This window comes from Nothoprocta perdicaria, unplaced genomic scaffold (assembly GCF_003342845.1).
Source record: "Nothoprocta perdicaria isolate Ctin4 unplaced genomic scaffold, notPer1 scaffold_27, whole genome shotgun sequence".
Lineage (NCBI taxonomy): Eukaryota > Metazoa > Chordata > Aves > Tinamiformes > Tinamidae > Nothoprocta > Nothoprocta perdicaria.
The window spans coordinates 5,415,830-5,427,948 of record NW_020455499.1 but is presented as its reverse complement, the minus strand read 5'-3'; positions in this window follow the sequence as shown (position 1 = coordinate 5,427,948).

Genomic DNA, 12,119 nt, shown 5'->3' with positions numbered 1-12,119 from the left:
ACGCAAGAAACTCCTAATATCCTCAGAAATAGAGTTCAAGTTATCAATGAAGTAAAGACAGAAAGAGAGAAAGGTATAGTTATTTATAATGTCTTTTAAAATTATCGAGACTCTTTATGCAGAGTCTTTGTTCTCCARCATCTTAAGCATTTGTGTTTGAAGAGACTGAGGTATGCAAGCACTATGTGAAAAAAAATGCAGACATAAAGAAGTGAAGGCAACCAGGAGGATTTTAAGAACAGGCAAATGGAGATAAAGGCAAACAAATGAGAAACTGAAATTAAAATCTTCAAGGTAAAGGACTTTCAAATCCATATATACATAGTAAAAGAAAAGAAAGAAGACMGACTTGTTTTTAAATTATAAAAAGTGTTAAATGGGCAATGGAATTTATTAGTTAAATATTATTTTACTAATAGAAACCAGTTTTGTTCTGATAAAGTCACAGATAAATCTTCAAAGGAAAACAGGAAAGAAGAGGAGATATTAGTCCTGGAGGGATGTTTTGATAAATAGATTTCTTATGGAGTAGAAATAAAGTTTAGGTAGAGCAGCAAGTCTGCAAAATTCACCCACACGTTAGTTTTAGGAAATGAGTGAGGAAATCAGTGAACCTTTTACCTGACATTTAGAAAAGTTCACCATTTCTGGAGTGACTCCTGAGAAYTGCTAAGCAGAAAATAAATCTATATTTAAAAACTGGTACTGGTTTCTGCATAGAGACTGGTTTCTGCTTTAGATTTATTGCTTTCAAGCAATAAAGGAATTTATGTTGTAAAAGTAATCTGGCTGTGACCCTTCATGAAATTAAACTGAATGACTGCAAAATTATTCAGGTCCTTTTCCCYGTTCCCTAGGAACTAACTAAATACTGCAGAATCACTTTATCCACTTAATCCCACTGAAGCCAAGGGAAACAAAGTGCAGAATTGTGACCCATTTTTCATTTTCTGATAGCAAATTCATTGATAAGCATAATGTGTCTGAGAGGCTTCCACAACCTTTGAAGGGCACCAAGAGCACTACAAATTCATTGCCCTCCTGGACCTCTTCCCCACCGAAAGGATACTACCTACCACAGCCTGGTCACTTCAAAGGCAGGAAAGTGTGGGAAGGTATTTTAGCCTGGGTAGCTCACAGCTAGAACCAACGTAAGTTCCCAGGAGATCTTATTTATGTGCAAGGAACAGAATATTAACTTAACATTAATTGTAAAGGAGGAATTTCTGAAGCGTCAGCTTTGTACAGCAAATACTACAGAGTGAGGACATGGTATACATTAGGTAGGTGAGTGATACACCACCAGGTGAGTGATGAAGATACTCATGTCCTGCAGGCAGAAAGATTTGTCACATAATTTTCAGGTAGTGCTTTTAATTTTCTGCTCTAAGCTTTGGTGGAGACAGGAACAGTTTGGCCACAACTGCTTTGACCAGTGGTTGACTTCACAGCACAAAGCAAATTGATAGAGTAAGTATACACAGAAATGAAAGATGGTCTAGCTCAAGCATAGGCGAAGGAAACCGACACCTAGCTTGACAAGGTTAATACAGATGACCAGTACAGAGCCTGGGTTGCTACTGTGAGGTCATACAATAGAGATCCTCAAAGAAGAAGCACAAATAAATCTSAGTATTTTGTCCCAGATTCTAAAGCTGGGAGGTTTTTCAAAGATGTCGAGACATGCCACAAGTTGTGAAGATGCTACCACCACTTTCCAGCATTAGCTGTTGGGGCAGTTATACAGTGAGCATTCCTTGTAAGTGTTTACATTTACCTRCTAATTTGAAATACATTTTGAGAGAGTTAATTCAGCACACAACCTGTTTCCTCATAAATAATAATAATTTCCTACCGAGTATGACCACTGTGACACTAAAAAAGCGGGTGTGCTATGCTCACATATTAATCATACCAGAACAAGGAAGCAAAAATGCTTCCGTGAGATATTAGTCTGGGTTAGTCTCAATGAAAGATTAATCCAGAAATAGGTTATACATTTACTACTTACTTGCCCAGAATAATAATTTATTAAATAAATCCCGAATCTTCAAGAGAGTTGGGAAGCTTTCCTGTGACAGTGGTGCCATACTTTATTTCTTTTCTCTTCTACTATTTTTATGCTTTTTATGATAGTTTAACTGAGAAAAAAAAATAGTAGTTCAGAAGATATGGAAAGTTCATGTGTTTCTGTAGAATAAAGAAATAAAGATGAAAGGGACTTAATATTTCTGTTTTATTACTCACTTTGAGAAGAGCTCTTTTTTTGACTGAATCATTGCTTAGGCTTACTTAGAAAAATATTAGGAAAGTTTTTTTCCAGAAATATATAAATTTTATTAATTTTTAATAGGGCTGAAAAATTCTACAGGATATGACTTTTTCTTTTCCAGTTGAAAATAGATTTTGAATCTTGTAGAAAACCTGACTTAACGTTCCATGAAAAAGCTCRAGGAAATCTAATGTGCATTGATTGTCATAGACACTAGTAGTATGTTAGAGATGTTGTTTGTGATAATAGGTTTCTAGGATGCTGTCATCTCAATGGCTTAGACCTGGGAATACCAGATGTTGAATAGTGGTATAATTCTATGTGATGAGTTGTGTACTCTTAAAAGCAATTGTTAAACTGGATTTCTTGTGGAGGAGTTATTGGTGACTTGTCAATCTGAAAATATTTTTCTATTCCTAGAAAATCATTGTAATTCTCTGGTTCCCTTGATATTGCGGTTGTGAAAAAGGAATTAAAAAGAAGGACCTGAAAAAGGGATTAGTTACTTCAACATATTTGTGAATCTCTTCTTCATTGGTGTTGAAGATAATAGTATTTCTCTTCACCATATCAGTATTGCAAGAATAAATGCATTAAGTGCTATGGAGGAATCAGAAATAGGAGCTGTCTGTATACACAGGCAGCTAGAGAGCAAGATGATTCACATCTGCTTTAATAGCTTGTATATGAGAGCTAACAAACTGAACTCTAAGGATAAAGACATAAACAACCCTGCTACAGAAGAGCAGGCAATGAATCATGCAAATCCAGACTTATCCTGGAGTTTGATCTCACTGATACAAATCAAAGAGCTCTCTGTGACAAAGCAGAGCACAAGATTTAACCTTTACAAAATAGTGACATTGGGTGATTTTCCTGATAAGCAATTTTCTTAAGGTTGTTTGGCATTGTGCAAACCAAGCAACTGCATCTTTTTCCATGGGAGCAATTATTTTACTATAAAAACACTAAGTTAYAGAGTTACTGAGTTATAGATTTATAGAGTCTTTGCATAACCGATTTTTTGCTGTTCAGTTAGGTTGAAAGAACAGTTTTTCTGTCATGTGTTAACTTATTTGGAAATTCTCACTTGTGTAAAAATATAAGCGCTACTTTTGAAAAACAACTAGTTTTAATGCAATTTCATTTATTTATTTATTTACAGTTTTAATTGGAGGCTTTGTATGAGTTATCACATATTACACATTAGATGAACAGCTCACCTTACAAATAATTAATTGCAAATACCTAAATAGAGAGTTGGTATATGTTTTATAGGCTAAAACATGTATTCATAAGCTGGCAAATCTRATAAAAAGCAAATATATGTCATAGTACACTTACAAAGAGAAAGACATGGCTAACTGGAAAATTTATTTGTGCTAAGTGAGAGTTTATTTCCATTTTGCATTTATTGCGTGTCATAATCAATGGGGATTTTTCCCARTAAACATCTCCCTAAATCTTTAAGCCTATGAAGAGGTAGCATAACACCATGAAGCTGCCATCAAATGGTTCAGATAAAAGCCTACAAATGACTTACAGCCAGATTAAAAAAATATATATTKAAATGTATAAAAGAAATACAAAATATAAATGCTACACTGTCTAAATCCTAGTGTTTTAAGAAAATACCCATATCTAGATCTTTTTATACTAGATCCCTTTTTTTTCTTTATTTTGTYACAAGGTTATTTAGATGCTGCCTGATAGGGGCTGTCTGAACATTTGAGAAGAGGCAAGCACTATCCTACGGACCTTGTGCTTTACACAGATGTAAACAAAGGTAGAGTGAAAGAAGAGAATCGAGCCTATCTTATACAACCTCTAACAAAGAAAAAAAAATAGTTATTTTCTATGTGTTGGAAAGAGCAGTTGCACAATGTAGTGCCTGTTAAAATTCATCAGCCTTTCATGATAAGCAGGTCTCTGTCTTATTCAGCATCAAGCTATGAATTCAATATGACACCTTCAGCCCATAGATAAATGAAAGCACAGCTGTAAACATCAATTAGCAGAGAATGAACATCATTTCAGTGTTTTGTCTCCTAAATAACTAGGTTATCTGCAACACTGATTGGTAATGACAGATGCCAATATTATTATTCACTCTTTGTACCCCAAGCAAGGAAAAAACTTTTTAAAGTGCTAGGATATTCTTGAACTAGTACAATGTCATTAAAAATAATACTCTGGAGATGCACTGCAGTGTAAGCATTAACGATAACATTCAACCTATCACCCTTGTCAATGTATTTGCTTCCTGTGAATGAGCACTACTCAAAACATTTTAGTACTGAATTAATTGTTCCCATTTGGACTATTTTATTGTGAAATGTTATTGCAGTATTTTTGATAGTGAACGGAATAGAAGTTTGAATAACTAGGGATGGAATTTGGAAACCATAATTTATTATTAATTTATCTTCCTGATACTTCACAAATAAGGGTAAGCTCTTTGAATGGTAACAGTAAATTGCACTGAATCCTTGTTCTGGAAGATACAATTGTTTGAAAAAGGGAATGGAAATGACCAAGTATGCTGTAACCTTCAGATTTACCTTGTAGCATAATACCTTTTATATTGAGAATGAATTGCTATTTGGATGAAACTATTTTGTGTGCTCCTGTCAGCAGGATTTGGGATCCCATGCCGTTCCTTCCCTCTGGTGCCTGCTGGAGCAATTGGTCTAGCAGCCAGTTCTCAATTTCCTTTTATTTGGATCATGAGATAGATGGTCCATGCAACAGCAGGTTCAGTGCCTGCCCTGTGAAGCATTTCTCTATAGCTTAGTTTTCATTCACAATACTGAAATTTTGTTAAATAACAAGCATTTTTCTGATTGCTCCTACTGGTGGAACAGTAGTCTCTTGGCCTTGTATACTTTGTCAAAGTGCTTAGCAGCATGTGCACTGCAAGGTTCTTTGCCTTCATTTTGCAGATATCAGCACTCAGAAAGATTCAGGTTTTTAAGTAGTGGTAATGTCAAGAAAAGAAGACAAACACAGAATCAGTCCTGAGTCTTCTCAAGTGCCTATTACTCTCTTTTCAGGTAAACTTTAAAATTCCCAAATTAAATGAGCTTTAAGTAATGAAAAGATGGACTTTGAGCTTAAAAAGTTGAACCTTGGTGAAATCATGGAACGTTCTTTATTATTGTTTGCGTATAGACAGTTCTGACTCTATACCTATCCATGAAGGTACAATTTCAGGAACTTACCAGAACTGTAGGTCTTGCAAAGTACCCTGGAGAGTGTCAGGACTTCTGAATTCTTGGATTTCTTAGGAGCGCTCATACCTCTAGGTCTCTTTGACTGATGATGCTTTGTCTCTGCCTTTCACATGCTCAGTCCTGAGCTCTGTAAACTGCGTTATTCCGGAAGAGCAGAGGAGTCTTGGCAGTTCTCCTCACATTATATTGCTGTTCCCGTAAAGCAATTAAGCTCAAGCAACAAAATGAAGAACCTGGTGCCAGGCAGAGTAACAACTGGAGCTTGGCACCTGGCAAACAGCACATACCTTAATTGTTAAAATTCACCTAATTTTTGCTATCCCAGAGTCCTTGCAAGTCACTTTTACAGTAGAACTTGATATTTGGCCATTTGTAGATTTATACCACAGAATGACAAGAAGAATCAAAATCTAATCCACGTGGCTTGGTCATGCTATACAGCTTAAACCACAGGATATATTATCCATTCTCCAAATTGATAAATCCAGATGAATTGATATATGCACTTTTGATATATTTGCACATGCAACACCACATTTTTTTTTTGTAAACCTCCATGCAACTCAAGTCTGCTGCTCAATATTTTTTCATTATGATCATAATGTGAGAGTCTGGTTTCAGCAAATATACATGCAACACTAGATTCTTTTTTTTCTGTAAACCTCTATGCAAGCCAAAATCTGCTGCTCAAAATTTTTTCATTACAAAGAAAAAGCAAGATTCTAGTTTCAGCAAAAATCTAAAACAGTATTGAAAGAACTATTTTAGACTTTTTTTACCTTGTTCTCATTTTTGGAAATATCTGAGGTGCTTCTTGACAGAACATGCTACTTTCTCAGGTTACTTGTGACAGTATTTATTTTTTCCTTTTTCTTTATAATTCTACATGTTAGGACCACTTTCCAAAAAGATTATTTGCTCTCTTTGAGAAAGGAGGACTTGCTCACTTTGAGAAAGGAGGATAGTAAGATGGTCAAAATCCCCTACAAATAAACATACAATCTCAATTGAAGAGTGGTTTGTTTTTGCTTGCTTAGACAGAAGTTTAGTCATAAACATATAGTGAAATCACATAATCAGTTACATTTCACCTAGGGAAAAAATAACCTCAAAGTGGTTTTGCAATAAATGATAAAGATCTCAGGATTTCATGGAATCATAAAGCAATTGCCAACTTTGTCATTTTCTTCTCTTTCATTGGTATCAATCTACTTCTCTGCAGATTTCTATAAAGAGTAAACTACAATTTATGTACCGAAGGCACGCATTGAGATGCATATGGAATTTAGTAAATAAACCAAGATCCATGCATGTCATGTTATGAGGCTGTTATGGCACCTTTCACATTCTAGACTTAGCGKATTAGAATCTACAGTAAAAATACTCTAGATATCTTTGTACAACGAAGCATGTATGACTTCTGAATATAAAACAAGGAAAAAGGTTATTAGCAGTAAAGGGTAGTAAGTAAATCAAAAAATTCTTAATGAAATTTTGAATATAAAATAGAAGATGTGGACATTTTATAGCCAGTGTTAAAAAGGATTGTGTGTCCCTGTGCAGATACATCCTCTTTATTATCATGCAAATAAGTGAGCTTCTCAAATCACAGCCCCCTGTGAGCTCTTATTCAGTTACTCGGTTGGATACATCATTCACAGTAGCTTTTATGAGTTTTCACACAAAAGCTATATTTTTTCCTTTTTTTTTTTTTTTTAAGGTTAAAGTACATAAAATCTCCCTCACATTTGCAAATAGAGGGTACCAATTTAGTTGGTGGTATTTCATTTCACAATTATCTCATACTTTTGTGTATGGCAGGATAAAAAAAGAATAAATCGAGCTTGTTGTAATTTTCCATTTTTGACACTGACAAAGCAGTTACATTCCTTAGGTTTCATCTTCAGGCTTAGGAAAGGGAAGAGCAGCCTTCCAGAGCTCAATATACAACCCTAAGTGCCCTGCAGCTCTATCATCTTTGCAGCTGTATCTCCTAGGTCTTGTATTTAGTGGGTCTGCAGAGTGGAGACAAGGTGCACCTGCCTTATTATTTGAGATACTATTTCACCTGATCCTTATCACAGTGGGATTTGAGCACAGCTCCTGGCTTTGCTGTGGATGAAAATGAACTTAAAGGTGCTCCAGCTGCACACCTTCATGTGGTCCAGCTTGGTGCTCGTCTGGACTGAACCTCTGTAAATTATACACTGAGAATGTTGGGTTGTCACTCTTCTGCTCTACAAATCTGCTTGGGCATGAAGATATAGTGTTTAGCGCAAAGCCAGTGGTATCTAGGGAAGGTGTTCTAGAAAAAACAGCAAAATCTATTAAAAACTGTGTCTTACAGAGCAAATTTAAAGACCTGTCAGAGAAATGTCCACCAGAGAAAAAATATATGTTGTTTGGGAGGCAGTTTGGAAAGGGGAATAGGACGTGAGCATGCTAATTACCTGGGTAAGTAAATACATTGTTAACAATATGATTTGTTATACTGCGTTGATATATATTTGTTGGCACTTTTTAATGGAAAAGCACATAGGTATGCTTCCTGATGACATGCTACAACGTCGGGTCTGGGGCTGACAGGCTCGCAATTTATAAAACATCTTCAATTACTAATGGCTGTGGAAGTATAAGCTGCATTTCTAAAGTCAGGTACTGCATGAAAAGAATGACATAAAATGTGTCGGGTGAAGCAATAAACAGCGCAGTATTCAGTAAAAGAAAATAAAACACACACACACACAAACAGATCACAGAAAAGGAAATAAACACAAGTCTGTTACCACAACAGGCTCTCATCCACCATTACCTGCAAGCTTCATAATTATCCATACCTATTGTATATTTTTTTACTGAGAAGAATGAACCTTTTGGGCCTACAAATTCTAATGTGTATTTTCCAAGCCTGTGGGTAGTACTGGCTGAGAATTCGTTTTGGTACCATTCCTAGAGTTTTCCTGAGCAAAATGAACTAAATGTGAATTTTGAAAGAGATGTAAATCTATACATTTAAATATAGCCACTGTACAGCCACTGACAAGAAGGAGGGGGAAAAAAAAAAAAAAAAAAAAGAAAGAAAAAGGACAATATTTAGGAAAAAAAACAACAAGAAGAAGGGGGGAAAAAAGAGCTGAGAATGGGTATACTCAAAAGATAACAGAGATCATGACCTACACAGCATGCATGTTAATACACTACTTTATGTTTGATAAATTTGCTATGTAAAATATAAATTATGGACACTTTTTCAGAATTACGTTTTTTCAGTGTTAATGTCTCCAAATGGACTAGCTATTTTTGAAAAGAAATGCATCTTTCTGCACATCCATATGTCTTCTGACAGAATCCAGTTACTCAGGATGAGCTGGTAACAGGGCCCTATGGTTCAGACCATCCCCTTACAGAGGCACAAAAGCCTCTTCCTTGGATTTACTGGGATGGGGTGAGATGTAACATCAATGGTGTATGTGCACAACTGAATCCTGAAATAAGTCTAGGGATTTGCATCATTTTCATTCATTTTCTTCTGCATTTTGTAAGAATGAAAAGCAGCATTGCCCAGATAAGCAGCTCCTTAGGCCTTGCRGTTTGCTGGTTTTGCTCTGTTGTTTGAATATGCTCTTGCATTTAACCTGAGCGTGTGCCTGCGAATAGGCATATCCACCTGTACAGATGTYACAGCCAAAGCCTTGGGTCGTTGTTTGTTTGTTTGTTTTTGTTTTGTTTTGTTTCAAATTGGGTTCAGACACTGAAAAACTTGCAGAGAAAGAGAATTGTTTGGTCTTGCTTACATGGTTCAGTGTTATTTTTTGCAGTCATAAGGAATTGACATAAGGAATATGTGAGAGTGGTAGAAAGTCTTGCAAAAACAAGCATGACATTAAGTAGAAATAGAAATGCAATCCAAATTAGTACAATAACAGCAATTGAAAAATGTGCAAGTCTTGTGAAAATATTTACTGTTTTCAAAGTGAGATATAGTAAGTCTGATACCATTTTGATACATAAAAAACAATCTATCCCCTTGAAAGGAATACATTTTATACACTGATTTCCAATWTTAATGCTATGTGTTGTTAGACTACTAATAAAGCAAGTTTATGTGAAATTTGATACTAAGCACCTTTATCTAGAGAAGGCACTATCTATTTTAGATCAGTATTAAAGTCATTTATGTAACAGCTTGATTTAAAAACTGTAAAGCATGAAAATCCTCTGAAGATTTTTGGCCTGAAAAGGATTTTGCAATTATGCTTTAAGAGTAATCTACAAAACAAATTGCTGTGACGATGAGAACAGTCCTAAATTCTCCTGCAGAGCTCAGCTGGATGAACTGTTGTTTGGCTTTTTGTCATGCTGCCTTGTCTATTCTTTGAAAGGTTTATGCCTGACAGTAAAGCAGGACTAAGAATTTTAGCAAAGTCGCATTTTCTCTCACATCAAGAAAAATGTACTTTTTTTTTTTTTTTTTTTTTTTTTTTTGGTAAGAAAACAGTCTAAAATGTGGTGTTTGCATGCACCGTTCCCACGAAATGGTTTGTGTTGTAACCTGTCTTGGTGATGGCTGTTTTCGCATCATTTTCTCAAGTTTATCCACCCTTGTAATGGATCTTAAACATGAGTTGTAATTTCTTTGGGTCACAGTAGGCTTTTTGCTCTGTTCATGAAGCACTTTAAATGGAGATAGTTAAGATAGCACCAACCTCCCAAAAGTTTATTTAAATAAAAGTGCTGTGAGACCTGATCTAATAAAAATCTTTAGCACTTGTAAGTTTACTTCCCTAGGTTTTACTAAACCTAGCTAAGCTAGTTTATCAGCCTAAGCTAGGCTGATAAATTAATTAATTGCTTTCTTCCATGATTTGCTGCCTGGGAAGGGAAAACAGCACTTCACTGGAGTGGTGAGAAGATTATACCAGGTGCWTGAGTATCTGTTGAAAAGACCATATAAATATGTGGGTGGCCTTTTGTCTTGAAATCTCTTTATTTAAATCTGTTATGTATTGAATAAGCAACAGTTTAATTCTACAAATACACATATACATGCACATATATATATATGTATCTGTAAAGAAAAGAATGAAAAACATTGAAAACAAGGACAAAACCAAAATAGTTTCAAATGTGGTAACTCATATAATAAATGACAGTCCATTCTTTTGGAAACATAGGCAAATTTTGTGCCTCAGATGGAAAGCTGGCAATGGATGGTAATGGTACCATAAGTAAATATAATGTTTTTCCTAATTGTACAAGCTGGACCAATCTTTTGATTTACCTACTGTGTGATTCCAACTCTAGGGCTTCAATTCCTGTTACGATTTGATAATTTCAAAATATATTGGTCATTTCTCAAATGTGCACAAGCTATGCATGCACACATGCATACACAGAAACATAGGCACACACATACCATCCCTTTCCTTCAAATCCTCCTAAATTAATGGAAATCCTTGGAATGGAATGGGTATCTTAATAGGACAGTAGTACTACAATGTGTTGTGAGATATTACAGTCTTATATTAGACAGTTTATCCCTGTTCCTCCCCAGTWATAATGTGTCATCAAAGGCACTTGACTCTTAATTAGAAATCATACTGCTGTTCTTCACCTTGCTCTGTCCTGCCCTCCCGTGACTTCCCTGTCAGCCTGCTCTTCCCTGCGATGTGCAACAAGCGGAGGGAGTAGAGGGGTTAATACAATTATTTACATAAGGTAATGTACTGTGTAGCAGGGAATTAATAATAGAGGTTGCAATGTTTTGGAGCTAAAAAGCAAACAGATGCCATCTCATCATTGATTTTCCAATTGAGGTATGCTACATTTAACCTTTAAACTTTTTACCCTTCTCATAATCCAAATGCCATGTTTTTCTGGAGAACAACGTGCAGCGGACCGAGGAGAAGGAAAGATGGGGCACACAAAATGCCTTCCTTTAGAACTTTCTTTGTAAACTTCATGATTTTTTTATGGAATCAGGTGTATAAAACTTTCTCCCATATAGTTTTGTTCCTTTTTCTCTTCTCCATTTTTCCAAAGTTGTCACACTGCAAAAACAAGTAGTAATATGTGGTTATCCTTTTGAAAATAACTACTATTATTAAGTGCTATTATTAAGTGCTGAAGATTGTTATGGAGAATCCCAAACCTATAGATAATGTCTCACTCCCAAAGTGTCTCACTGCCAAAAAAATACTGTGTTTCTGCTGTTTACAAATCACTGCATTGCTGATATCTGACACTGGTCACTTAAAATGTAAAATACTTCAAATCACCAGTGAAATCTGAAAATGCCAGGTCTTTAGCACATGCAARTTTGTGCAACTCTGAGAGTAATTAAATAGTTGCAATGTATGCTAGCTGAGGATCTGRATACATGTGTTTATATGTGTAATGTACACTTTTTTAATGGTTATGGCTATACCTTTGAGGAAACATTGATTAAGAATATAAATATTTATGCATGATAATGATTTTAATAAGCAATTACACTCATTATTTAAATATTTTCATAATTGCTCAGTTCATAAAACTGAACATTAAAAAAGAACATCTGATATTATTATCCCATTATTCCTAATAACATCTCATCCACAGACAAATTAATGTTT